The 27,689-nt window shown below is 33.2% G+C and overlaps 2 long non-coding RNA genes across 3 annotated transcripts in view; one reads left to right on the top strand and one right to left on the bottom strand.

Moving 5' to 3' along the window:
- LOC128092777 (uncharacterized) overlaps positions 1 to 27,689 on the top strand; it is a 67,465-nt gene that overhangs the window by 10,412 nt on the left and 29,364 nt on the right. The gene's annotated exons all lie outside the window — the stretch shown is intronic.
- LOC120428184 (uncharacterized) lies at positions 8,404 to 9,404 on the bottom strand. Of its 2 annotated transcripts, none has more exons than XR_005607051.2 (2): positions 8,857 to 9,404; positions 8,404 to 8,786 (listed from the first exon to the last, which is right to left on the bottom strand). It is a non-coding gene; the product is annotated as an uncharacterized LOC120428184 (long non-coding RNA). The 2 variants fall into 2 exon arrangements; XR_005607050.2 differs by having other exon boundaries at positions 8,883 to 9,404.

The following is a 27,689-nucleotide window of genomic DNA, read 5'->3' as shown; positions in this document are numbered from 1 at the left end:
TGGAAATCGGTGTACTAATTGTTTTGTTCTGTTCCTGTTGTATTCAAACTGCAAATCATTCAAAACAATCAGAACATTATTCTAACAAAATAAGCTTAAACAGCTGTCTTAATTCGTTACTTTTGTCCTGATTTGCTCCAGATGAAAGTTTTGGATGAAAAGTTATTTTTTTAATATAATACTTTTTTCTAGTTTAAAGTCATAAATATACGTGAATATAATACTAAGTCTTTTTTTGGATACATAAAATTTAATAGAAAATATTTAAGGCAGAAAGCATTTTGCGGATCTATAAACTAAACTTTCAACAATTTTCCTTAATAATCCAAATTGATGCTGATATACGCCGAATACAAATTTTAATGCTTTAAAATTCTTATCGATTACTGAGTATTCAACAGTTGATCTATTTCCACAACCAAATCTAGACCAAAATTTGATTTGTTTTCAATTTCGGGAATTCCCGGGACAAAATATAAAAAATCCCGGGATTCGGGAATTCCCGGTTTTGGAAAAAATCCCGGGATTTTTGTCCCGGGAATTCCCGGGATGGACGCACTATATTTAAGTATTTTAGTATTTTAGTATTTTAGTATTTTAGTATTTTAGTATTTTAGTATTTTAGTATTTTAGTATTTTAGTATTTTAGTATTTTAGTATTTTAGTATTTTAGTATTTTAGTATTTTAGTATTTTAGTATTTTAGTATTTTAGTATTTTAGTATTTTAGTATTTTAGTATTTTAGTATTTAAGTATTTTAGTATTTTATTATTTTAGTATTTTAGTATTTAAGTATTTCAGTATTTTAGTATTTTAGTATTTTAGTATTTTAGTATTTTAGTATTTTAGTATTTTAGTATTTTAGTATTTAAGTATTTTAGTATTTAAGTATTTTAGTATTTTATTATTTTAGTATTTTAGTATTTTAGTATTTTATTATTCCAGTATTTTATTATTCCAGTATTTTAGTATTTTAGTATTTTAGTATTTTAGTATTTTAGTATTTTAGTATTTTAGTATTTTAGTATTTTAGTATTTTAGTATTTTAGTATTTTAGTATTTTAGTATTTTAGTATTTTAGTATTTTAGTATTTTAGTATTTTAGTATTTTAGTATTTTAGTATTTTAGTATTTTAGTATTTTAGTATTTTAGTATTTTAGTATTTTAGTATTTTAGTATTTTAGTATTTTAGTATTTTAGTATTTTAGTATTTTAGTATTTTAGTATTTTAGTATTTTAGTATTTTAGTATTTTAGTATTTTAGTATTTTAGTATTTTAGTATTTTAGTATTTTAGTATTTTAGTATTTTAGTATTTTAGTATTTTAGTATTTTAGTATTTTAGTATTTTAGTATTTTAGTATTTTAGTATTTTATTATTCCAGTATTCTAGTATTTTAGTATTTTAGTATTTTAGTATTTTATTATTCCAGTATTTTAGTATTTTAGTATGTTAGTATTTTAGTATTTTAGTATTTTAGTATTTTAGTATTTTAGTATTTTAGTATTTTAGTATTTTAGTATTTTAGTATTTTAGTATTTTAGTATTTTAGTATTTTAGTATTTTAGTATTTTAGTATTTTAGTATTTAAGTATTTTAGTATTTTATTATTTTAGTATTTTAGTATTTAAGTATTTCAGTATTTTAGTATTTTAGTATTTTAGTATTTTAGTATTTTAGTATTTTAGTATTTTAGTATTTTAGTATTTAAGTATTTTAGTATTTTAGTATTTTAGTATTTTAGTATTTTAGTATTTTAGTATTTTAGTATTTTGGTATTTTAGTATTTTAGTATTTTATTATTTTAGTATTTTAGTATTTTAGTATTTAAGTATTTTAGTATTTTATTATTTTAGTATTTTAGTATTTAAGTATTTCAGTATTTTAGTATTTTAGTATTTTAGTATTTTAGTATTTTAGTATTTTAGTATTTTAGTATTTAAGTATTTTAGTATTTTAGTATTTTAATATTTTAGTATTTTAGTATTTTAGTATTTTGGTATTTTAGTATTTTAGTATTTTATTATTTTAGTATTTTAGTATTTTAGTATTTTAGTATTTTAGTATTTTAGTATTTTAGTATTTTAGTATTTTAGTATTTTAGTATTTTAGTATTTTAGTATTTTAGTATTTTAGTATTTTAGTATTTTAGTATTTTAGTATTTTAGTATTTTAGTATTTTAGTATTTTAGTATTTTAGTATTTTAGTATTTTAGTATTTTAGTATTTTAGTATTTTAGTATTTTAGTATTTAAGTATTTTAGTATTTTATTATTTTAGTATTTTAGTATTTAAGTATTTCAGTATTTTAGTATTTTAGTATTTTAGTATTTTAGTATTTTAGTATTTTAGTATTTTAGTATTTTGGTATTTTAGTATTTTAGTATTTTATTATTTTAGTATTTTAGTATTTTAGTATTTTAGTATTTTAGTATTTTAGTATTTTAGTATTTTAGTATTTTAGTATTTTAGTATTTTAGTATTTTAGTATTTTAGTATTTTAGTATTTTAGTATTTTAGTATTTTAGTATTTTAGTATTTTAGTATTTTAGTATTTTAGTATTTTAGTATTTTAGTATTTTAGTATTTTAGTATTTTAGTATTTTAGTATTTTAGTATTTTAGTATTTTAGTATTTAAGTATTTTAGTATTTTATTATTTTAGTATTTTAGTATTTAAGTATTTCAGTATTTTAGTATTTTAGTATTTTAGTATTTTAGTATTTTAGTATTTTAGTATTTAAGTATTTAAGTATTTAAGTATTTAAGTATTTTAGTATTTTAGTATTTTAGTATTTTAGTATTTTAGTATTTTAGTATTTTAGTATTTTAGTATTTTAGTATTTTATTATTTTAGTATTTTAGTATTTTAGTATTTTAGTATTTTAGTATTTTAGTATTTTAGTATTTTAGTATTTTAGTATTTTAGTATTTTAGTATTTTAGTATTTTAGTATTTTAGTATTTTAGTATTTTAGTATTTTAGTATTTTAGTATTTTAGTATTTTATTATTCCAGTATTTTAGTATTTTAGTATTTTAGTATTTTAGTATTTTATTATTCCAGTATTTTAGTATTTTAGTATGTTAGTATTTTAGTATTTTAGTATTTTAGTATTTTAGTATTTTAGTATTTTAGTATTTTAGTATTTTAGTATTTTAGTATTTTTGTATTTTAGTATTTTAGTATTTTAGTATTTTAGTATTTTAGTATTTTAGTATTTTAGTATTTTAGTATTTTAGTATTTTAGTATTTTAGTATTTTAGTATTTTAGTATTTTAGTATTTTAGTATTTTAGTATTTTAGTATTTTAGTATTTTAGTATTTTAGTATTTTAGTATTTTAGTATTTTAGTATTTTAGTATTTTAGTATTTTAGTATTTTAGTATTTTAGTATTTTAGTATTTTAGTATTTTAGTATTTTAGTATTTTAGTATTTTAGTATTTTAGTATTTTAGTATTTTAGTATTTTAGTATTTTAGTATTTTAGTATTTTAGTATTTTAGTATTTTAGTATTTTAGTATTTTAGTATTTTAGTATTTTAGTATTTTAGTATTTTAGTATTTCAGTATTTTAGTATTTTAATATTTTAGTATTTTAGTATTTTAGTATTTTAGTATTTTAGTATTTTAGTATTTTAGTATTTTAGTATTTTAGTATTTTATATTCTGATATATTGGTCTTCTTTTTTTTTGTTCTTCTGTTCTTCTGTTCTTCTGTTCTTCTGTTCTTCTGTTCTTCTGTTCTTCTGTTCTTCTGTTCTTCTGTTCTTTTTTTCTTCTGTTTCTCTGTTCTACAATTTTTTCCCCGGTACTGCCAAATTTACGTTAATGTGAACTAAACATCTTTTTTAAAATTGAGTTTTTCTTCAGAGAATCATTCCGTACTAGTTCGATGACACCACGGAGAGAAAAACAGATCACAACAAGAAGCAGGAGCAACATCGACAAACGACTAATGGCCTTTGGGCTGCTGGTTGGTCCACGTGTGGGACTCTTTCCTTTCACCACAGCAGGAAGCCGTAACGTAATTTTGCGAGACCATAATTAAAGTTCTAAATGTGGCCATCTTCAGGGGTTCTTCTCCCCCTACAACGTCATGTTCGTAATCATGTAAACAAGTTCTGCAAGTCACGACTCGTCGTTTTCATGGCCAGCGCTCTATCTCTTATCTCGGTCGGTTGAAGAAGGTCGACCGAGCTGGGCTGGCCTCAGGTGCTGCACCTCGGCCTCCAAGAAGGGTCGAGGAAAAAGCGCACTGCACTGCTGGGGGAAAAACCTGTTTGCCGGCTCGCTAGCTACTGATTTATGAGAGGTAAGTTCCAGAGAGAATCGCATCATATTTTTGCAACTTTTTAGTTTCTTTAGTTTCTTTAGTTTCTTTAGTGTCTTTAGTTTCTTTAGTTTCTTTAGTTTCTTTAGTTTCTTTAGTTTCTTTAGTTTCTTTAGTTTCTTTAGTTTCTTTAGTTTCTTTAGTTTCTTTAGTTTCTTTAGTTTCTTTAGTTTCTTTAGTTTCTTTAGTTTCTTTAGTTTCTTTAGTTTCTCTAGTTTCTTTAGTTTCTTTAGTTTCTTTAGTTTCTTTAGTTTCTTTAGTTTCTTTAGTTTCTTTAGTTTCTTTAGTTTCTTTAGTTTCTTTAGTTTCTTTAGTTTCTTTAGTTTCTTTAGTTTCTTTAGTTTCTTTAGTTTCTTTAGTTTCTTAAGTTTCTTTAGTTGATTCTTTTGCACTTTTCAATGGATCCCATCGCATAGTTACCGATCCATCGTGGTCCACATCCAGCTCGAGGTGAATCAAGACGTCGACGGTCGGTGGAGGTCAAGGCTCTTCCCTCCGTTGTCCTGACCGACTGGCGAAGATGCTCATCCCGTGTGAATTGTGCTACTGCTGGTGGTGGTGGTGCCAGCCAGTGCTGCAGGGAATTAATCTTAATTACGTGAGCATATTTTTTGCACTTCAATTTCGCGCCCAGCTCCGCTGCTCTAGGCCAGTTGGCGGATGATGGACGACCGACCGGCGACGGACGGTGAAGATGTAATTTCTGGTGCTCATCGAGGCTGAAATGGACCATCCCCGGAAGGAGAAGCAATCAACCGCCAACCCAGCAGTGTGCATTTTCTTCGGTGGCCTGAGGGCCGCACCCAGTTTGACATCGCTGAGTGGCGGAGTTCTTTGAGGCAAGATTTGCGCAAAAAGGTGATAATTAGAGGCTTAAAAGCTTTTGGTGGACGTGTGAATTTGAAATGACGGTGCTTGGCTTTTAAGTAGGTTCACAACTTGGAGTTAATATTTTAAATTTCATGGCTTGTTTTTCTGTAGACTTTGTTTTTTAGAATCTTCAAAAGTTAATTAAAATAAAACTATTTTTCATGTGAAGCTAGAATAAACTTATCAAATATCTTTAAGTATCTCAGTGATTAAAGGAACCAATTTCCCTACAGTTTGCTTTATGACCCCATCAATTACCTTCTAATGCTAAAATATCTCAGCTATTCTTATGCCCCCCTCAGCACTATCACTCACAGTTTGATCTTTGTTGTTCGCCCCGAAAGCCCCACCTCAAAGATTAATCTGCCTAATTCACCACTAAGTCTCTTGAAAAAGTGCTCCCCCGAGGTCCGTACTCTTCTCCTAGTATCAGGAAAGAGTTGCTCGAAAAAAAGGATAAACTTTGCTGCAGTTTTCAAACGACGACTTTGGAGGCAAAAATAATCTGCATCTGGTGCAACTTGCCACCGAGGGAGGTCACATAAATTTGTTTCTTCACCAAAAATTTCCGGACGTTCCCCTAAGGTTTTCTCCTTTCTTCTAGTTTGGATTTTGTTTCCGATGGTGGCGATAAATTCTCCCGGCTAGAATGTATGGAAGAATTTGAAACCCAGACAAAGGATTCTCTACAACGCAGACGAGAGTGAAAAAAGATCTGTAATCAAGAAAGCAATAGACGACGACAACGACGACGACTAGAACACGGCCGACGTCGGCAATTCCGGAAGGGACAATCCGTCGTCCTTTGTCCAACTAAGGCGAAGCAAATGGAAATTGGAATGGTTTGAGAGGAAAAGATTTATCTTTTCGTTTTTTCGGGAAAGAAAGTGGGAAAAATCGACGCTGCAAAATTTGTGACATCAGCGGGTTTTGGGCTACTTTTTTTTTGCTTTTGAACAGAAAGGATCAAGGATTGGCCCGGATCAACCTGACTGACACGAAGAGTAGTCCTATCTGATTACGGTTTTTTGTGTTGGAAAAATGGAACAGTGAGCGATTACATTCAAATGGGATCATTATTCGAACGAATTTCGATAGAAATAAAAAGGTATCAATTAAAATCCTTTTTGAAACCCATTTTTCGGAAAAAGATATCAAAGCCTTATGAGGGATTATATTTGTAACTTTTGCTCGTCTAGAAACCAAACTACTATTGTTTCATTTTATTTTATTCCAAGCATTTTAATGTGATTAAAATCTAAACTCTTTTCTTTTTTTAAGATTCCATTGTGAAACTACTTACTTTTCCTGTTATGTAGAAAAACACGGTCAAACCACAACAATTTTTTTTTTATGATGACTAAGATCCTAAACCTAAACCTAAAATAAGAGTTTTTTTTTAATTGCTTTTTGAAGAATCAAAATAAACTGAAAATAGTAGCATGCAACAAGTTTGCCAAATAGCGATTTTTTTCAACACGAGTCGTACATTTATCTAACAAAGTTTACCGAGTTAGATAAATACGACGAGTGCTAAGAAAATTAAGTTATGCAACGAGTTGAATACAATATATTTGAAAATTTTGGAAAATACCCTTTGAAAAAGGATATTTGAAGTGAAACTCGCTTTATTTGATTTAAATGCATAAATGATGTTTTTTTTTGTTAATAAAAATTTCAATTTTAGTCAATAATCATATTATTTTATTTTCTAAATTTGTTTGGAATTGTCTTAACAACGTTTTAGAACTGTTGAGGCTGATACAAATTTTATTTAATGTTTTTGTCAAGGTTGTTAACAATAAAATAATTGAGGCTCGATAACGATAACGATAAAATATGTACTCATATTGTTCACAAAATGCAGTATTTTTTCGAAAGTACTCAAATTTTCATAATTTGCAAAATGGGTATCAAACAAAGCAAAATTTGCCATGCTTTTTCACTTTATTAGAGTTTTTTTTTTTTTGAAAATACAAAAAAAATCACAAATTGCCGTTGTTTTCGAAAAAAATATTCAAATTTTCAAAATATGCAATATATTTGAACAATTTTAGTACATATTTATACTTTAAAACTGAACTGTAAGATTTCCAAAAATTATATTCTTAGTGAAAACATAAAAAATTTAACATGATTTGGTAGAATTAATCGATTTTAGAAAGATTTAAAAAATGAATTATCGTCCATTATCGGCGATAAGATTATCGACGATAAAATTTTACAAATAACGATAACGATAACTGATCGAGGTCGAGTGGGGCATAAAAAAACTAAATTTCAAGCCTGATTTTCAGAATTTCAAAACAAAATATATCAGAAAATGCTGTAAACATCATTCAAAATCAAACATCATTACAGATACGATACTACAGTCAAAATTTTACAAAATATCTATGAATTTATTGATTTTTTTTCCTTGAAATTCAACGTCTTTTTCCGATCTGTGGTCCGAAAAATTCAAAACTAATTGAAGGATTAAAAAGTCTTTATTTGAAAAAACAAAAACCATGAATAAGCGTTGATTTTTTCAATGAACATTTAAATTTCAGTCAATAATTAAACTTTTTGCTCCCTGATTTTTTGGCGAAGGGGGGCCCCTTTTAAATTTAAAATAAAATTTGGATGGCCCAAGGCTTTTCAAAAAAAATATACTTTTAAAGCTAGAGTAGGCACAATTTAGGTGAAAGTTTTTTGTGTTTATCAAAAAAGAAACGTCGAAAATCGTTTATCCTGCAATTTTCAACCAGTAAAAAATGTTTACAAAGAAAGTAGAAAGAAAACATCATTCTAAAATTTCATGTATAATTTAAAAAAAATCAGAAGTATCACAAAATGTCATACATTTTTTAACAGTTAATTAACCTTCAAAATTTTCAAAAAAAAATGATTTTATATATATTGTAAGGAGTGTCCCGTCTTTTCCCACACTGAGCAAAACTTACACAGCTTAACGAAGTGTTCTACACATGATCTGGCCCTGCTGTACAGAGCACTCAAAAATCAATCGCAAAACACTTGAATTTTGGGCACCTTAAGATGCTGTCAATTCAATAGCACAACACTTGAATTTGATGTGTTGTGTCACATGAAAAACTACATTATATCTATCGGTTTTAAATGGTGTTTCCTTCTATAATCAATCCATGTTTGTGTGAAATAGAAAAGGATTTCGGTTTGTTAAAAATAGAAGAAGTTGCGTCATAAAATTAATTTGACAGCTTTTATTTTCTATCAACTTTGCTTGTCAAAAATGGAAATTTGTTTTTTGTTGTTGTTGAATTGTCTCTTCTTCCGGTTGTCCCTGCTCTCAGGATCGTCCTCCTGGTCAGGTTCGGGTTGTTCGCCACCACCGCTTTCTGCGGAGATGGAGGCCCCCGGGGAATCTTCTTGTTGATTCGGAACCGCGGTCGGTTCCATCTAATCAAACTGTGCCTTGACCATCTGAATGACGCATTGCTTGGCCCCTGGGTGGAATGCATTCGAATCCAGCTTCTCACCGATTCTCCAGCACCAGGCGGGTGTTTTCCTTAATTTCATCAAACGCTTCCTGGTACGGCATCTGCAGCTCAATCGCATCCTTCCTGCAAATCACACAAAATAGATCCCAAAATCAAAACAAAACCCCACAAAAAAATCTTTCTCCCCACTCACCAAGTGGGTGAATCTGCGGAAAGCACCTCTATCGCCAAAGTTGGCCTCTTTCCGGGTCCGGGAGACCGAGCCCTTCCGCTGGCCATACGGACACAGCCTTGTGACGATGCTCGTCTTCGCGGCCACAAACCGGGCAAGCAATTTACTGGACAGGAACATGGCGGCAGCGAACTCACGCGGTCATTCAAGCCTGCGAAAAACGAACACACCGGACCGCCAAAACACAAATGAAGAAACGAAGCAAAGTCTGCCGAAGCTGTCACGAAACTTCATTTCAAATCAAAACAAGATCAATTTTAAGTGTTTTCCTCATCACTTTGAATAGTTCAGCACAGTGGGGCAAATTCATGAGCAAAACACTTGAAAAGTTTGATCCACCCGAATGAAAATAAGGTGTCAAAAAATACCAAAAAGTCAATCGCTAAAACACTTGAATTTGATAATGGATTGGATTGAAATTCAAACACAAACAAATTAGATCTAAGATGTGGCTTTATTGAATCATTCAAGTGTTTGGGCACTTGACTAAAAAGTGTGGCGTATTTTCAGTGCAATCAGTGTTCTGATTTTAAAATGCCTTTTAATGCTCTATTTCATTTAACAGCAATTCCCATCGAAAACAGCACGATTCGAAAAAAAGTTCTCTAATCGGACTCAAAATTCGAGTGAGGGTTTCTTGGCTAATATTTGTAAAGGTCGAATGAATTGCTGTTTTGGAGATCTCGGGACCAAAGAGCCTATATTTGAAAATATTTGTATCTGATTGTTCGAACAATTTTACTTAACATTGTAAAAATGGTAACGTTTAAACAACAGGATTTCAAGATATCATTTTTTGAAAATTAAAAAAAAACTGAGTTTTTCGACGCGCCACGCGCAAAAACTGAAAAACGCGGAAAACGAAAACAACTTTTTTTTTCGCTAAAACAGAGATAACTTGAAAATTTTACCGATGACCTTTACTTTTTTGGGTACCAAAAATTTCGTAATTCACACGTAACTGTGGTGTGGTTTTTGACACAAATTTTAAGGAGATGAGGAAGTAAAATTTGCAACATCCCAAATAAAATTTTGCTTTTAACCCGTTAAAATGTTTTGCAAAAAATGTCAATTTTCAGTGTCGTATTATTTAAAAAATAGAAAATTATCATTTTCCGGTTCCTCTTTATTTTCATGAAGAAAATCCCATTTGACCGATTCTTAGCGAGACTACACTAAAATGTCAAATTTTTCAATTTTCAATGTGATTTTTAATATGAAAGATTTCATTTTTATTATGATTCAATAATTGCAATGTGCTTTAAATGCGTTTTCTTACCTCAAAAGCCAAAAATATTGACCAAATATGGTCTGCAAGCATTTGAATGGGAGAGGAATTTTTTCATAAATCTGCTCCTTTCGTTGTCCGGTTGCGTAAAGAAATGGCTGGCAAAACTCTAAATCGTTCAGTTCAAGGAGCAAAAGATTCGTTTTTTAATTTGTGATAATGTGTAGAAAAAGTTTTAAAAATCAAACTGGCAAAACTGTAGCGATTTTTGTAGTGTTCCTTTTAAAAGTCCAGTTTTAGGATGTTGTCCCGTCACGCTACATTTTTATTTCAGGGGAAGCACAGGTACTATATGGTTGATTCTGCATGATATTTTTTTATAGGAAAATCAATTATCTTTCCAAATATGTAATAACATTGGGGGGTTCCTTCTTTTATTTTGCCACTACAGCCAAAAAGCTGAAAACAACTTAAGATTTTTTTGAAAAGGAGCCGAAGAATCGGGCATTTTATCGAGTTTTGTTTTGATATTTTGAGGTTTTTTTTAAATATCCCCTTATTTTGACATAAACTTTTGAAACATATTTTCGTTTGTTTTCAAATTGTATTTTTTGCTTGACAAAAAAAAAAGTTCAACTTTTCAATGTCAAGCCGATTTATGGTTTTCAAAATAACCAGTTACATTTTACATTGATTTTTTTTTTTAATTTATTTCACTATGCAACGAACCCCTATTCCCAGCACGAGAAATTAACGTCCTCACCTACAACTCGACGATGCTCTGGCGTCCTCGTCGGAATATCTCTGCATCAATTTCTTGCTCGCCTGAAGGATGTATCGAGTTTTTTTTATCTCCTTTTTCCTCCTCGATACTTTTTTCCTCCAAAACTGTCACGGGAAGAAAGTTGGACCCCCTTCCCTCAGAAATATCCCAGATTGCGACGTTCGAGGTTCCAACCCGCAGGGATGGACGAAAAAAACCCCTGCTAGCAAACGGAAAATCAATAAAATAAAATATTGAGCTTGATCTCGGATGAAGGTTTTATCGAGATATAGAGAAGAACCCCGGCACCGCTGAAACGGATATGTTGTACAACTAATACGAAAAGGGGAGGGGGGAGGATGATTCAATTTTGGGGACGCGCCGAGAGGAGGGGAGGACCGGAGACAGGTGGCAGGTTTCGGAAAAGGGACCAGCCAGGACATATAGGGGGAGAGGGGGTAATATGCACCCCCTAAGGGAAAACTGTGATTTCTCAACCATTACAGCATTACTGTGGAAGAATTTTGTTCGATGTTCTAAAACAACTATTATTCTTCGTCATCCATGTGAAAAAAGTCTTAAAAAACCTCAAAATTGTTCGAAAATATCAAATTTCTAAAAACATTTTTGATTCATTTCAAACAACCATGCGGGGCAATATGCACCGCAACATTGGGGCAAAATGCACTACAACAACGGGGCAAAATGCACCACAACATGGGGCAAAATGCACCGGGTAAAATCAGTTTTCACTAGTCACCACTAGATGACACCGCTGTTTTTACTAAGGAGCTTCACAGCGGTGCATTTTGCCCCGACCACGCTTTTTGCAAAAAAAAATAATTAAAAATGCATTTTTTGATGTTTTTGGACTCATCTATCTACAGAATAATGAAGATTATGGCAAAAACTATTTACCTCAACACTTACAATATCAATAAATGCTTTTTATATTGTCCGAAAATCATAATGAAAGTGCAAAGAAAATTAGATGAAAACACAACATTTTAAAGTTTTGCAAATAACTTGAGCTGTTTTTATACTGCGATGCTTAAATTTTTCCAGCATGGTTTAGTAATGTCAAGCTTCCAATTTCTATGATTTTTCCCCGGAAAATTCTTCCAAATACCGAGAAAAGCAGGGGGTGCATTTTGCCCCGGGGGTGCATATTACCCCCTCTCCCCCTAATGGCATGTTATTAGGTTGGATTTCAGTATGATCATCATCACGAGAAGGTGAGAGAGTGTGTGTGTACAGCACAGGTTTCGTGTCAGGCCAATGCATGATATAGCAATTTATTTTCACTTGATTGTTCATTCAGGTATGATGTGTGATATGTGTGTGTGTGTGTATGTTTGTGGGTGGGTGAAATTTATCCTTCCTGTTTCCACGATAATCGGTTATTTATTGATATTGAGTTTAATTGTGAGAATTATTTGATTGGGAACGGAGGAGCGGCCGTGGCTGACTGGTTACGGTGTTCGCTTTGAAAGCGAATGGTTCTGGGTTCGATTCCCATCTGCTCCCAACGAGAAAGTTAAGAACACATAAATTTGAAATGATGAATATGAACGAAAAATCAAAGTCGCTCGAGGCAGGGTTCGATCCTCCGTCCTTTTGATTGGTAAGCAAAAATGCTAACCACTTGGCCATGACGACTTGGTGAGCGTGGACTGGAATTAGGAATACTGTTACAGAGAGCGAGTTGTGGCGCTATAACCACGGCAAATAGTGTCCAGGGCATTCGTGGAAATACAATGTCCCATCCCAGAGGGTCCCGGAGTACCAAACCTTCTTAGCATGGTGCTCCCAACGAATACAACCAAAATCTCGGAGCGTATGGTGGTGTGTCCCCACGCTTCTTCCTCCCCTGTCGATTCAGAATTGTGTTGTTGTTTGAACACTCAGTGCTCAAACTCAACCCAATTACGAGTCATCTCTGCGATACGGCTTTACGCAGTAGGCCTGGCCGCTTTAACGCTTGTGATGTTTCAATGCATTCTAATGCAATGGCGCACTACAAATGTTAATAAATGACAAGAAGAGTGCTAGGCGTCATCTAACCTAAGGCACCCTCCAGGATCCCTTCGAAAGATTGGCTGCGCTAGGGTCTGATTAGATTAGATTAGATTAGAGAATTATTTGATTGGGAACGGAACACACCGCAGGCTATTTGGAATTTAAGTGTGTTCAATGTTTGCTCATGATTTCCAAATGTGTTTCGAACTTTCGCAACTACATACTAATCAAGCAAATTAGGCAACCAAAGTTTCTACGAAATCAGACTCTGTTAGAGCGAGACGTTTCGGCGAATTTGTTACTGGTGGTTTCCGAACAATGTACACTCTCCAAATTTGCCCACAATCAATTTTCGGACAGAGCAAATCAAATATTTACTGTTTCCTTCTTCTCTGGGCAATGATGAGATTGAGGCTACCATGGTGGCCACATTGGCAAAGGAAAGAAATCATTTCCGATACACACCCATCAAACTAGATGCTTAAGTCACTATTACGGTTATACTATCTTAAAAATACTATTTAATAAAACTTTAAATATAAAAATATCAAAGCCAAATTCACCGGCAATGAGTGGCCACCATGCTCCGACAGACTTTCGTCCCATTTGAACTACACAAACTTTTAGCAACACAAGGAGCAGTATTTTGTCTAATGGTGTCCTTTAAGTCAGATCCTCCTGAAGATCTGCCCTGTAACTACAACGCAATCCCAGGAACCTGCCACAAATGAGTAGCTAAGCCAGCATCGCATAATTGCAGAGTTCTGTCGTTTGTGTCCACAGTTTAATCGGCCAGGAGGACATTCGGCCTAGAAGTAGAGATGAACTCGGCAGTCACGTGCGATAATTGCCGGTGCAGGACGCCGTTGATTAGTGTGTTCAGTGCAATTTGGTGCATCAAGTGCTGCTCTGCCTAACGGGATTGCACCAAATGTGTCGACGAGTGCGGTTTCTTGAGCTTCTCCACACCGGGCGAACAACACTTCATTTGAGATGGTCCCATCGCTCGGCGTAATCAAGTTGATACATGTTATTTATGTAAACTAAAGAACAGTTCTTGGTGAGGGAGGGGAACCCTCACCTCAAACATGCACAAGCACTTGCTCCTTGCTATTTCTAGCTCTCAAGTGTGCGGGTGGTCGGAGCAAAATTTATCCCGGCTTGCCGCAAATACCAGATCGGAATCGTCTACGAGGGAAGTTGGTTCGTACTCCTGAAGGATGTCAAGGACGCTATTTTGTGCACTCTCTGAAAGGGCTGGCTGTATTGCTGTTAGCAATGCGGTGCAGCGCCCCATTGATGGAGATGAATCTGCGGTTTTGTTGCAACATTGCCAGCTCTATACTACACCGGATTCCATTCTAGGATGATCCAAATGGCGCGCAACGGAGTGCACTTCTGGAGAAGGGTCAGGCGAGCATTGTGAACCAGCTTGAATCTTGAATCTTGAATCTTGAATCTTGAATCTTGAATCTTGAATCTTGAATCTTGAATCTTGAATCTTGAATCTTGAATCTTGAATCTTGAATCTTGAATCTTGAATCTTGAATCTTGAATCTTGAATCTTGAATCTTGAATCTTGAATCTTGAATCTTGAATCTTGAATCTTGAATCTTGAATCTTGAATCTTGAATCTTGAATCTTGAATCTTGAATCTTGAATCTTGAATCTTGAATCTTGAATCTTGAATCTTGAATCTTGAATCTTGAATCTTGAATCTTGAATCTTGAATCTTGAATCTTGAATCTTGAATCTTGAATCTTGAATCTTGAATCTTGAATCTTGAATCTTGAATCTTGAATCTTGAATCTTGAATCTTGAATCTTGAATCTTGAATCTGAGCAATTCTCTGAGATTTAGGTCATTCAAATTTTTAATTTGGATGGATGGATAAAGACTACACTGAAAAAAAAATTAAACACGGTAAAAAAATTGGTGATTTTTTATTTAACTTTTTGTCACTACAAGCTTGAATTTCAAACAAACACTATTTTTATTTATTTTTTTTCATTTTTTGATATGTTTTAGGGGACATCAAATGCTAAATTTTCAGAAATTTCCAAAATGGGCAAAAATCTTTGACCGAGTTATGAATTTTTGAATCAATACAGATTTAAAAAAAATCGAAATATTCGTCGCAAAAATTTTTCAACTTCATTTTTCGATGTAAAATCAAATTTGCAATCAAAAAGTACTTCAGTTAAATTTTGATAAAGTGCACCATTTTCAATTTGTAGTCATTTTTAGGTAACTTTTTTGAAAATAGTCGCAGTTTTTTTTTTTAATAATTGCACATGTTTGCCCACCTTTCAAAAAAATATTTTTGAAAAGCTGAGAAAATTTTCTATATTTTGCTTTTTTTAACTTTGTTGATACGACCCTTAGTTGCTGAGATATTGCCATGCAAAGGTTTTAAAACATTAAAATTGATGTTTTCTTAGTCTCACCCAAACAACCCACTCAGCAATTAATGGTCCGATTTTCAATTTTAAATATGAAACAATTGTGAAATTTTCCGATCTATTCGAAAACTATATTTTCAATAACTTTAAATCAAGACTAACATTTCTAAAGGGCGTAATATTGGATGTTTGGCCCTTTTGTAATGTTAGTCTTGATTTTTTTAAAACTGAAAATATTCTTTTCGAAAAGATCGGAAAATTTCACGAATGTTTCATATTTTAACATTGAAAATCGGACCATTAGTTGCTGAGATATCGACATAAGAAAATGGTGTTTTGTTTGGGTGACATGGAAAACATCAATTTTCCTGTTTTTTAATCTTTGCATGGCAATATCTCAGCAACTAAGGGTCGTATCAACAAAGTTAAAAAAAAAAACAAAATATACAGAATTTTCTCAGCTTCTAAAAAATATTTTTTTCAAAATTGGACAAACATGTGCACTAATTTAAAAAAAAATGAAGAACTGCGACTATTTTCAAAAAAGTTACCTAAAAATTACTATAACTTGAAAACGGTGCACTTTATCAAAATTTCACTAAAGTACTTTTTGATTGCAAATTTGATTTTACATCGAAAAATGAAGTTGAAAAATTTTTGCGACCAATATTTCGATTTTTTGAAAAAATCTGTATTGATTCAAAAATTTATAACTCGGTCAAAGATTTTTTGCACAACCTGCAAATTTCTTGCACCTGGAAATTTCTGAAAAGTAGGCAGTAGGGTCGCCTAAAACATATCAACAAATGAAAAAAAATGAAAATAGTGTTTTTTTTTTTAAATCAAGTTGTAGTGACAAAAAGTTAAATAAAAAATCACCAATTTTTTTACTGTGTATCATTTTTTTAAGTGCAGTCCTTATCCATACCTTCAACTTTGCCGAAGATACCAAATCGATCAAAAAGTTCCTTCAAAAGATACGGATTTTTGAATTTTCATATATAATTTTTGTATTGACAGCTGCCAAATTTGTATGGAAAATTATATGGACAAACTAATGATGCAAAATGGCTTCTTAAAAAGAAAAAAAATGGCACAATAAAAGTTTCAGCTGGATTAAAAAATACAAAAATTAAAATTAAAAAAAAGACCGATTTCGTAGGGAATTGCTCATCTTGAATCTGGAATCATAAATCTTCGACTCTACCATAATCCACAATGGGGCCAGCAAATTCCAAAGTAGACCTCTTATACCAATGAGGGGTAACCAGCTACAAGAACGTCCGTGTGTTGACGGTACACACTCAAATGCAACCCACTCACTGGTGAGCAGCAGTCTTCTGTACCAGGGTGATGAGCGAGATAAGAGGGCACGGTGAAGGTGCGCACTTGCGCGGCTTTCGTACTATGTTGACGTGAAAGTTATTTTTGTAATTGCTCATTAGAAAGAGAAAAAATCCTACCATATGAGCTGAATTGAACAAATACGAGATGCCCATCAAGTCTTACGGGGAAGGACCCATTTCAAACTTCCTAGAAAACACACAGTGATCAAGTAGAAAGTTTAGTGACTATACCACGACTTACACATTCGAAGAATTCATCATTGCCGAAGCTTTTGTTGCGCCTCAAGTCAAACATAAATTTCATTAGGTGACCGCAAAACAATTTCCCAACATGACGGGGAGGCATTTCTCATCAAAACAAAGAAACAAATGAAGCATTTCCATGGAATTTCCCAAAATATATTCCATCCAGCGCGCACATTGTAGCGAAAACAATTCCACTTTCCGGGAGAAACTTGCTACAAACACAGTAAGAGCGGCAACAAAACCACACAAATCATCATTCCCGAGCTTTCAGTCTTTAGCCCACAACTCCCTAAATGGAGTGCAAATTGGCGTTCTATGCGGGGGCGGGAAATAACCGCATCACTTTTTTTCTGGAATGCTAGCGAAGCTTATGAAAAGGTCCAAAAAAAATATAAATTCTGTTTGGCAAAAACCACATTTGAACAAAATTCACTCCTTTGCCATTTTTTATTCATTCGAGTACCCCACGAAATGGCAAACTTGGCAAAATTTCCGAGAAATCCCACAGCGCAAGAGAAAGACAACCCAAATGAGGAACTTGTACACATCACCGACTTCTGGCATTACGCGGAAATGATGTAGCTTCAGTTCTTAACACGGAACTTTATCATTCGTGTCTGATCCGCGTGCCCACCGCATGCAAAGTTGCAAAGTTTCCCCTTTCCCGGTCCCTTTCTTCCGGGAAAGCTGGGCAAGCAGGGTTTCCTTTTGGGAGCAAACTATTAACTGCCTTTGCTTTGTGCCATAATTAACGTTGATTATGTTGGAAAAGTTTGGAAAAAGCAAGTTTTTGGGCAACTTTTCTTTGGCATGTGTAACGAACTACACTTGATCTTTCTGTCTTCTGGTTTTGCTAGTTTTCTGAGGGAATGTTGCTGCTATGCTTATATTTTTTGATAAAGCATTTTCAGGATTTTAAGCATTTTTTGGATGCAGTTGTTTATATGTTTATTGGATAGACGGAAAACAGGAAAAAAATAATTATTTTGCGTATATTTGTAACTTACATATGAATACATCATTTAATGCTTGAGAAAATTTTAACATACCTGCAAAAAAAAAGATAAAAGTTTGATTAGTTGAGGGTTTACTTAAAAATCAAAAGTTTTTTTTGTTTTTCTTATATTTAGTAAACCTAGTCTGTCCACGCTTTATCCAAAATAGTAGTTTATGCAACAAGTTGCAAAAAGAAGATTTTTTCAGTAAGAGTAGTACCAAAATCAAGTTTCACAACGAGTTGCTTACAACATTTTTTGCAATTCCGAGAAACGCTTTTTTAATGAAATTTTATGTCAAACATCCATGTGCTAGTTGAATTCACTGTTTGAAACCAAAAGAAAGAAAAAAATAGCAGTTTATGCAACAAGTTGCAAAAAGATGTTTTTTTTTTCAGCACGAGTCGTACATTTATCCAACGAGGTTTATCGAGTTGGATGAATACGACGAGTGCTGAAAAAATCATATTTGCAACAAGTTGCTTACACAATGTTTTACAATTCCGAAAAACGCTTTTTGAATGAAATTTTATGTCAATCATCCATGTGATGAGTAAATTCACCATTCAAAACAAAAAATATTGGAAAATGTTACTTTGATCCGGGTTCGCAACGACTGATTATTTTGAATCTTTCTGGTTTTGGCGAGCAGTCTTGTCGAAAAAGAAAAACAGATTTTCTCTACTTCACCGACGTTTCGGCCTCAAAATAAAGGCCGACACGGCGGTAAAGTAGAGAAAATTTGTTTTTCTTTTTCGACAAGACTGCTCGCCATAACCAGAAAGATTGAAAAAAGTTACTTTTCGATACAAGTGTTGAAAAGTTCAACTTTTCAGCACCCATTTCAGTGCTGAAAAGTAGAACTTTTCAGCAATGGCATTGAAAGGTATTTATTTTCCATTTTGTTATTTTTGGTAGGGAAAAGTAGGACGTTTCGTTTCTCCAGAAGGACAGGAAAAGTTGACAGTTTTACAGCGGAATTGCAAAAATAGTAGTTTTTGCAATTCCGTCGTGAAACTACTTACTTTTCCTGTCATTCTTGAACGACGAAATAGCCTACTTTTCTGTACCAAAAATAACAGAATCAAATAGCAACACTTTTCAAAATAAATGCTGAAAAGTAACACTTTTCAGCACTGAAATGGGTGCTGAAAAGTTGAACTTTTCAGCACTTGTTTCGAAAAGTAACACTTTTCAACATTTTTTTGATTTAAATGATTTATTGACAAAATACATGAAAATTTGACTTAAAATTTCACTCAATGGGTGTTTTTCGGATTTGCAAAAAATGTTGTATGGAACTCGTTGCAAAACTTGATTTTTTCAGCACTCTTCGTATTTATCCAACTCGGTGAACCTCGTTGGATAAATGTACGACTCGTGCTGAAAAAATCCACTTTTGCAACTTGTTGCATAAACTACTACTTCGATAATAGTGCTGAAAAGTTCAACTTTTCAGCACCCATTCGAGTGTTCCAAAGTAGAACTTTTCAGAACTGGTTTTGAAAGGTAATAATTTAATTCTCTACAACTTTATCGAATAGTGCTAGAAGATCTGAGTTGATGCAGTTTGAACTTAGAGTTAAGCATTTTAACTTTTTTAAATAAGATGTTCAACGATACAAATCGAACTGAAATCAAATAAATATTGCAAGCAAATCCAACAATAAGTATAATTTATCATAAATATATTTTTCAACTATTTCTAAAAAATAAAAACAAAAACTAAACTTCAATTTTTAGAACTAATTTTAATGTTTTATGGATTTTTTTTAAATAAAGCATTAAAAATGTAATTTAATAAAAACAAAAAACTAAATTCCAATTTTGTTTACTAATTTTCATTTTTTATGGATTTTTTTAAGCATTAAACATTGTCAAAGTGAGGCTACTGCACAGTAAAAAATGGAGGTTTGAAATTTGAAGGTGTAATATTACCTAGCTTAGAATGAAAAAGTAGCAAAACACAGGAATAGTGGTGAATTTGATTGTTTTTACAAGTAAAATTACACATTTTTTTCTGACAAATGTTGTACCTATTCGCAGATGAAATATTACCATGATTTATTTTACTGTTTGTCAAAATTTTCAAATTATATTTTTCAACACATGGTTCAAAATATTTTAAAGATTTGCAAAAGAAAAGGAAAGCAATTTTTAATTATACCTCCTTACCTGATAACAGGCTCTCGTCACAAATAAACAATCAATTACAAAAAAAGGTGGACTAAAAGTCCATAAATCTAGTCCACTGTAATGACTCTCTCATTGTCGATATTGAAGGGACCGTCGAAAGCGGGAGGTATCAAATTATAGAACGAAAAATCAAAGCATGCTTTTTGAAGGGACTGAACAAATTATTGACAGCTGAAGCAATATTGTTATCGAGAAGATCTACAGCCAGAGAGTCAACTATAATAAAAATGTTTTCGGGCATTTTTTTATTATGGTAATCAATTGAAATTATTGTATTTTTTCCGAAATTCTCTTATATATGAATCCCAATTGAAAGATAAAAAGTTCCTTTCATGTTCATCTCTAACTTTCATCAATCTTTCGCAAAATTCTACCAAACAATTTCCGTTTCAAGACACTGGACTTCTTCCCACTACTCCCACTTCAGTCTCCATGGCAGCACATAATTATGTCTGATATAATATTTCCCCCTCCACCCAGTTCTCCAAGGCACAGTTTGCACCACAAACCAACTCCTCCCTAAACCAAGGCACTGCTGCTGCTGGTTGGTGGCGGAAAAGTTTCGCCCGGGAAATTAAATGAAACTCGAAAGTTTTTCCTCCTCCAGTGGGGCGTGTGGGCGCATCGTCTGCTAATAGTTGGCAGCACTTGATAATGTTACGATGAAGGCTGCTGTGTTGGAAATTTGCTGCCTTCTGCTGCAAGTGACAGTAATAGTTTTTAACTAGATTGACTCCCACGGTTCATTGTTCGGCTAAATGGTTGTTGTCATGGGCCAAGGTCAGGGGAAAAGTTTATGAGGGAAGTAGCTTCTTCTGGGAATATTTCATTTTGATTATTTTTCCTTTGTAATATTTAAAGAGCCAAGTTGAAGAGGAAAATCCTTAAAGATTCGCACAACTTTCCTTCGATTTTACCATCCTTATCAAAAACAAAGAAAAAAAATCAAGTCAACAAAAATCGCTTTCCGCTGGTTGATCTTTGTAACGAGATGTAGGCGTCTCGAAATCTCCAAATCTGTGAAGTTTTTCACCCCCCACCCCTTTCCAGCCCCAATAGTGGAAGTCTCTCTCCCCGCCCTTATGGGTAGTCAACCAGCAGTGGAAAATCCATTTTCGGCTTAACGAGTTGTGAGAAATGTTGAGATATGCAAATCTTTTGCGGGGGGAGAGATGCTTTTCCGATCGAGACTGGAAGAGCTTTGCTGTTTGTGCTTTTCTTTCTTCTTTGTTTTTTATTCTTTTGCTTATAGTTTTAACTCTCGGAAAAAGAAAAGGACTCCCTCGCCCTAACGAGCGGATCAAACGGAAAAGCAACTTTGACGAGGATGGAAAATTTAGTGCGCCCAAAGTGGGTGAATGGAGGGAGAGAGCTTTTCCGAGGTGGCACTGCGAAAAAATCGAAATTTGACATCAACCTTTTGAATTTCGAGAAAAATTCGTCATTTTTAAAGTGTCACATTTTTCCGAGTATGCGAGAAGAGTGATGAATTTGGGGTTAGGTTTGGAATTGTTGCTGGAAGATGGATGCACATCATTAGCTTTGGGGTTGTACCACCACAATCAATTCGGATTTCTTTTTGTCTTACATAATAATCCCTTCGGAGGCGAGATTTGCATGTTGAGCTGCTTGTTTAAAGAGGCAATTCATCAGAATCGGAAGCTGAATGGGGGTTCCAGAGAGAAAGTTCCCATGATTTTCCCCATGATTTAAATTCGAATGAAATTGTATCTTGAAATCGTTGCCTCGGAACAAAATGTTAGGAAATTTAGCGAGCTTGCTTTAAAAACAAAACTGTAAGAAAAATACACGCTATTTATATGAGATTTTGACTGTTTTTTTTTTGTGTAGAAGCCCAGGGTGTTTTAAGAAGTCCCTTCTATTTTTTTTAATGCAATTAATTTATGAAGATATCTTTATTCATTAAAATTGGTTGATTATTAAATTTGAAAATCGGAACAAATTTCATTGAAAATGTTGTCCTGTTCCATATTTTTGGGAACAAAAAATGAAATAAATTTAGTTATAAAATTAAACCCGCTTTTTTAATTGCTACCATTTTCTGTTACAGTCCAGACTCGATTATCCGAAGACCTCTGACAAATTTCACTTCGAATAATCGAATCTTCGGAAATCGCATCACCAAAAAAATTGTTATCGATGCCTTATTTTTGATGGTCGAGCTTAACTTTGACCCATAAACTACCCTAAAAAAAGATTTAGAATTTTTAAATCCAAGATGCTGACCAGAATGGCGGTGATAACATATTGTAAAAATGCATTTTTTAATGAAAAAGGCAATCAAATATTCAAATTGGACTAAATCGGGGTTGCAGAACTCGAATTTGATGTTTAAAACAAGAAAATTTAAAAAAACGAAGAAAAATGTTTTTGGTTATGATTCGATTATCAAAAGTTGGAAAAATGGACCTCGGATTTTTTAATCAGGGACCAAAATAAACTCCACTTTTACGGAAATCGAAGAGGGTTCGTGGCAATTATTTCCGTTAGTTCCGTTAGTGTTAGTTAGCGGAGAATTTGCCAATAGTATTTATGCCAAATTTTCTCATTTTTAGAAAATTTTAAATGCAAATTTTGATATTAATTTTCCCAACGTTTCACAAAATGCATAAAATATTTTCAAGAAACCCTATGTTAAGGGAAAAGAGAAATTAAAAGCATAAAATTAACAGCAAAAGGTATTTTTTTTGTTTTGATATCATTAGGGCCACAGCAGATATTTTTTGAAGTTTATGTCCCTCGACTGTGACCAAAGAAGGCAATAAAAATTAATTACAAGCAATGAACAGTGGTCCAGATCGCAAAATTAAGAGCGAGTTTTTCACCGATGTGAAACAGGTCGTATCGAGGTGCTCCGATTTGGATGAAACTTTCAGGGTTTGTTTGTCTATACATGAGATGAACTCATGCCAAATATGAGCCCTCTACGACAAAGGGAAGTGGGGTAAAACGGGCATTGAATTTTGAGGTCCAAAACACATGAAAAATCTTAAAATTGCTCGCATTTCCGTAAAACTTCATCAATTCCAACTCTCTTAGATGCATTCCAATGGTCTTTCGAAGCCCTTCAAAATGTGCTATAGACATCCAGGATTGGTTTAACTTTTTCTCATAGCTTTTGCATATTACTGTTAAAAATGGATTTTTTTAAAACCTTAATATCTTTTTGCAACAGCCTCCAACACCCATACTCCCATAGGTCAAAAGATAGGTAATTTCATGGACTATAAGCTTACGGTATTAACTTTTTGGCCAATCGCAGTTTTTCTCATAGTTTTACGATTTTTCTAGAACAAACTTTTTACAACGTTAGTTTTTGCCCTGTAGGCCAAGAGGACGGCACTTTTTGGTCTCAATTTTGTCAAATTCGGAATCCTCAGAAAATTTTACATTAGATTGAGGTGTTGGAATTTTGAATTTGATTGGAAAAAATGCCATTTAGAATTAATTAAAATATTATTTAGAATTTTGTCGGATTAGGGGTTTAACAAGTTTTCGCCTACTTGATACAGCATTTGACGTATTGATCATAGGGTAAATAAGATCTATTTCTTTTTTCAAAAATGTTTTATTTAATTATTTTTTAAATCAAAATTACAACTCCAATACTTCTAATTTACGTGAAATTGACCGAGGATTCCGAATTTGACAAAATTGAGACCAAAAAGTGCCGTCCTCTTGGCCTACAGGGCAAAAAATAACGTTGTAAAAAGTTTGTTCTAGAAAAATCGTAAAACTATGAGAAAAACTGCGATTGGCCAAAAAGTTAATACCGTAAGCTTATAGTCCATGAAATTACCTATCTTTTGACCTATGGGAGTATGGGTGTTGGAAGCTGTTGCAAAAAGATATTAAGGTTTTAAAAAAATCCATTTTTAACAGTAATATGCAAAAGCTATGAGAAAAAGTTAAACCAATCCTGGATGTCTATAGCACATTTTGAAGGGCTTCGAAAGACCATTGGAACGCATCTAAGAGAGTTGGAATTGATGAAGTTTTACGGAAATGCGAGCAATTTTAAGATTTTTCATGTGTTTTGGACCTCAAAATTCAATGCCCGTTTTACCCCACTTCCATTTGTCGTAGAGGGCTCATATTTGACATGAGTTCATCTCATGCATAGACAAACAAACGCTGAAAGTTTCATCCAAATCGGAGCACCTCGATACGACCTCTAGAACAAACCGAGCAGAATCTACAAATACTGCCTCTCAAGTAGAAAATTTATTTTCCGTAAAATGGTGAAGTTTTGGAGCTTTGGTGTCTTCAGAAAAGTTGTTGCATATGGAAAGGGGCAACTTTTGGTTTGGTTGGAAATTAGGGTGGTTCACTATTAGGGTGGCGCTTAAAATTTGGCTTGCGCCTTTTCGAGATATTTAAGTTTTAAATTTGCATCTTTTTTTACCTTAAAATCACTTGTCTTGTCAAAAAATAAAAATGTTTGTTTTTAGAGCTCTAAAAGTGCCCCGAATACCGAAAACGAAGTTGACTTTATAGCTGTCGTCCACCATTGCTAGTACCAACCACTAGTGTCTTCCTTTTTAACTACAAGGACTTCGCCGCCCTGGGCTCCTAAGTGTACTAGAGTATGGCACGGAGCGACGGCGCCGAATACCCATATTTACACAAAGAATTTTAGAGCGCCCGCCGCGGGATTCGAACCAGCAACCTCTGGATTGTGAGCCAGTGCGCGGTCCGATTGATCCACACGGGCGCCCCGAATACCACTTTTCTTAAAAACTTAACCCTGAATTGCCACTTTCAAAAATCTGATTTTTGAAGGTTTGCTCAGATGCTTTCTATTAATTTGGTGGTAGAAGGCGTAGATTACGAGATAAAATTTTGGTGTCTTCGACAAAGTTGCTTGGATTGGCAAGCTCAACAACTTTCTAGAAGACAAGAAAATTCCCAAAAATATTCCTGAAATGTTCGATTTTCAAAATCACCCTAATAGTGAACCACCCTAATTTCCAACCAAACCAAAAGCTGCCCCTTTTCATATGCAACAACTCTTATGAAAAAACCTAAGCTCCTAAATACCTAAGCTCCTGTTTTGCAATCATTTATTTCAGAATATCTAAGAATTGACGAAACAATTTTTTTTCGCGACAAAAAAATATTTTGCGGTGTTGATCATAGTAAATTCACAAAAATTCAACAAATTTTTAAAAGAGCTAATCATGCTAAATCTGATTACGAATGCAGGAAAATGCATTTCAAATTGTTTTCAGTTAATTAGACGTCAATTTCCATTGAAATTGTGATGTTTTTTTTTTCGAAAAAAAATGTTGCCCCCCGATTTTTCGGGCTGACGGCCTAATTGGAAGTTTAACTTAAAAAACAAAAACTATGTGTGTACCAATTCAATTTTCGTTTTGAATTTTTGTTTTATGCAATAGTTTTTTTTATAATGTATAATAAATAAAAAATGTTTTCAAGAACGTAGAAGATGAAAAATACTTTTCGAATCTAATACTCAAGCCATTTTTTTTGTTTTTAGCCCTCAATTAGATTTTTAAACTCAAAGGTTCTTTTAAAATAGAACTTTTTTATGCAAGCCCAAAGTTTTTAATTATGAATTGATTCAAATTCTGCAATTATTCAAAACAACGAACATACTTTTTCTCATTTGAGCGCATTTTCACAAAACGCACCGCAAAAGACCAGAGTTTCATTTTTCCACAATTTTTCCATTTCTGAAAAGCCCTCCAGCATGGTGCTCATTAGCCTCATCTTCACCCATGCAAATTAGCCACTTCAAATCTGCAAACAACTCGGGGTCCCCGGGAACGGTCGTCACCCGGTCGGTTGCCAGGAAAAACTTTCCTGTCCATTTTTCCCATTTTTTTCCCTCCCGTAAACTCGTCCGCAGCCACTTTCAACACAAAACTGGAAAACAAAAGCCGCTTTTGTTTTCTACTATCTTTGTCCAGAACGAAAAAAAAAGTTCACCTCCGGTCACTTTGAAGAGGTTTCCCCGCCCCCCAGAACCAGAAAGCTCATCGCCCTACTGGAAAGTCCAAAGCCTCGCGTATTATTTGCCAGGGTGGGTGTCCTTTTTCACTCCCCCTTGCGCAAAGAGACAAACACAATGGCGCCAGGACTTCTCGCCGAGATTTAAACCCCTTCGTCGTCGTCGTCCGAAAAAAAGCACGCAAACAGACGCAATTAAAAAGCTTGCCAACCGAAAACCGATTTTCCGATTTTCCGAGCACACAGTCCAGAAGCTCGGTGGTGAGACACCCTTGGTAGAAATACGCAGCCAACAGGATTGCAGAAGCCAAGAGGGGTTTTTTATTTGAGCGGGGTCTTGACTCTTGTTGCTCGGCGGTGGGTTTTTCTCCACTGCTGGTAGTAGATTTACTTGGCTTTCTTGAGAGCTAAAGCTTCTGGCCCTTGAAATTAGTGTGCACACCGTCTTGAAGGTCGAGAACCGCAGCATCGAAGTCTTGAGGATTTGAGAATTATTGCACTTTCTCACCGGGAAGAGGAATTTTAGCGGAGAAATGTTGTTTCGAAGCGCGGTAAGAATAAGTTTTAATTTGTAAGTTGATTAACTTTATCGTTGAACATTCTAATGATCTTAACTTAAATCTTTTTTTTTTTCAATTATGCAAATACTTCACTCAAACTTATAGTTTGAAGACTACTAAAGAATTAACTTTTTGAAATACCCTATAATATATTTTCAAAAGTTTCCATCACTGTCTATAAAAGTCTTATAAAAAAATGAAACCAAAAAAAGAATCAATAACCAAATCTTTTTCATTCCTTTTCCCTTTTGTAAATGTAGGACCTTCTACATTTGAAATCACTTGATAGCTTAAGCTACAATATTTCATGAAAAAATTAAAGTTGCTGGTATTTAAAATTGAGGTAAAAAGTCAGCGATTGTGATTGGACATTCAATTTTTTTTTGACTGCATAAATGTACATGGAAAAAAATCTAAATAAATCCAAGACTGTGTAACAAACCTTTGATTTTTTTTGCTTTTAAATTTCCAATTTCAAACCAAATAATCAAATTTCATGAAAATTTTAAAATCATAAATACTGAAGAAAGGTCTGATTTTCATGATCAAAAACAAACAAATATTTTGAAGCAAAGTTCATTTATCTCGAATGAACCAAGTTAAATGCTTCAAATTTCAATTGAATTTTATAATACAATAATTGTTCAATTTGCTACTTGTTACTTGTTACCTGTTACTTTTCGAAGAAAAGCTATTTATTAAAATACAAAAATAAAAATACAAACGATGCTCCAAATAGCGATCTCTGATTTCTCAATATTGTTTTTGGAATTTTCAGTCCCTTCTTATACCCCTTTTTTATATTAGAGGAAATATGCCCATTTTAAGCCTAATAAGCGGTCGTGTTTGAATGATGCTGGATAATCTGGATTGTTCCTTGAAATTCGCTAAAACCAAGTACACCAACAAGAAGAGCAACTTTTTGTGAACATTTCTGTTTATTTTCACTTTTATTAAAAGTTATGCTATTCCTTTTACAAGCATTTTAAAAAAAAATATTTCAAAAATGTATTCTAATCAGTCGAGTGCATTGGGCCACGCCCAT

Source organism: Culex pipiens, chromosome 2 (genome assembly GCF_016801865.2).
Source record: "Culex pipiens pallens isolate TS chromosome 2, TS_CPP_V2, whole genome shotgun sequence".
NCBI classification, from domain to species: domain Eukaryota; kingdom Metazoa; phylum Arthropoda; class Insecta; order Diptera; family Culicidae; genus Culex; species Culex pipiens.
The sequence above is the reverse complement of the archived record's forward strand: the minus strand, read 5'-3'. Positions and strand labels throughout refer to the sequence as shown.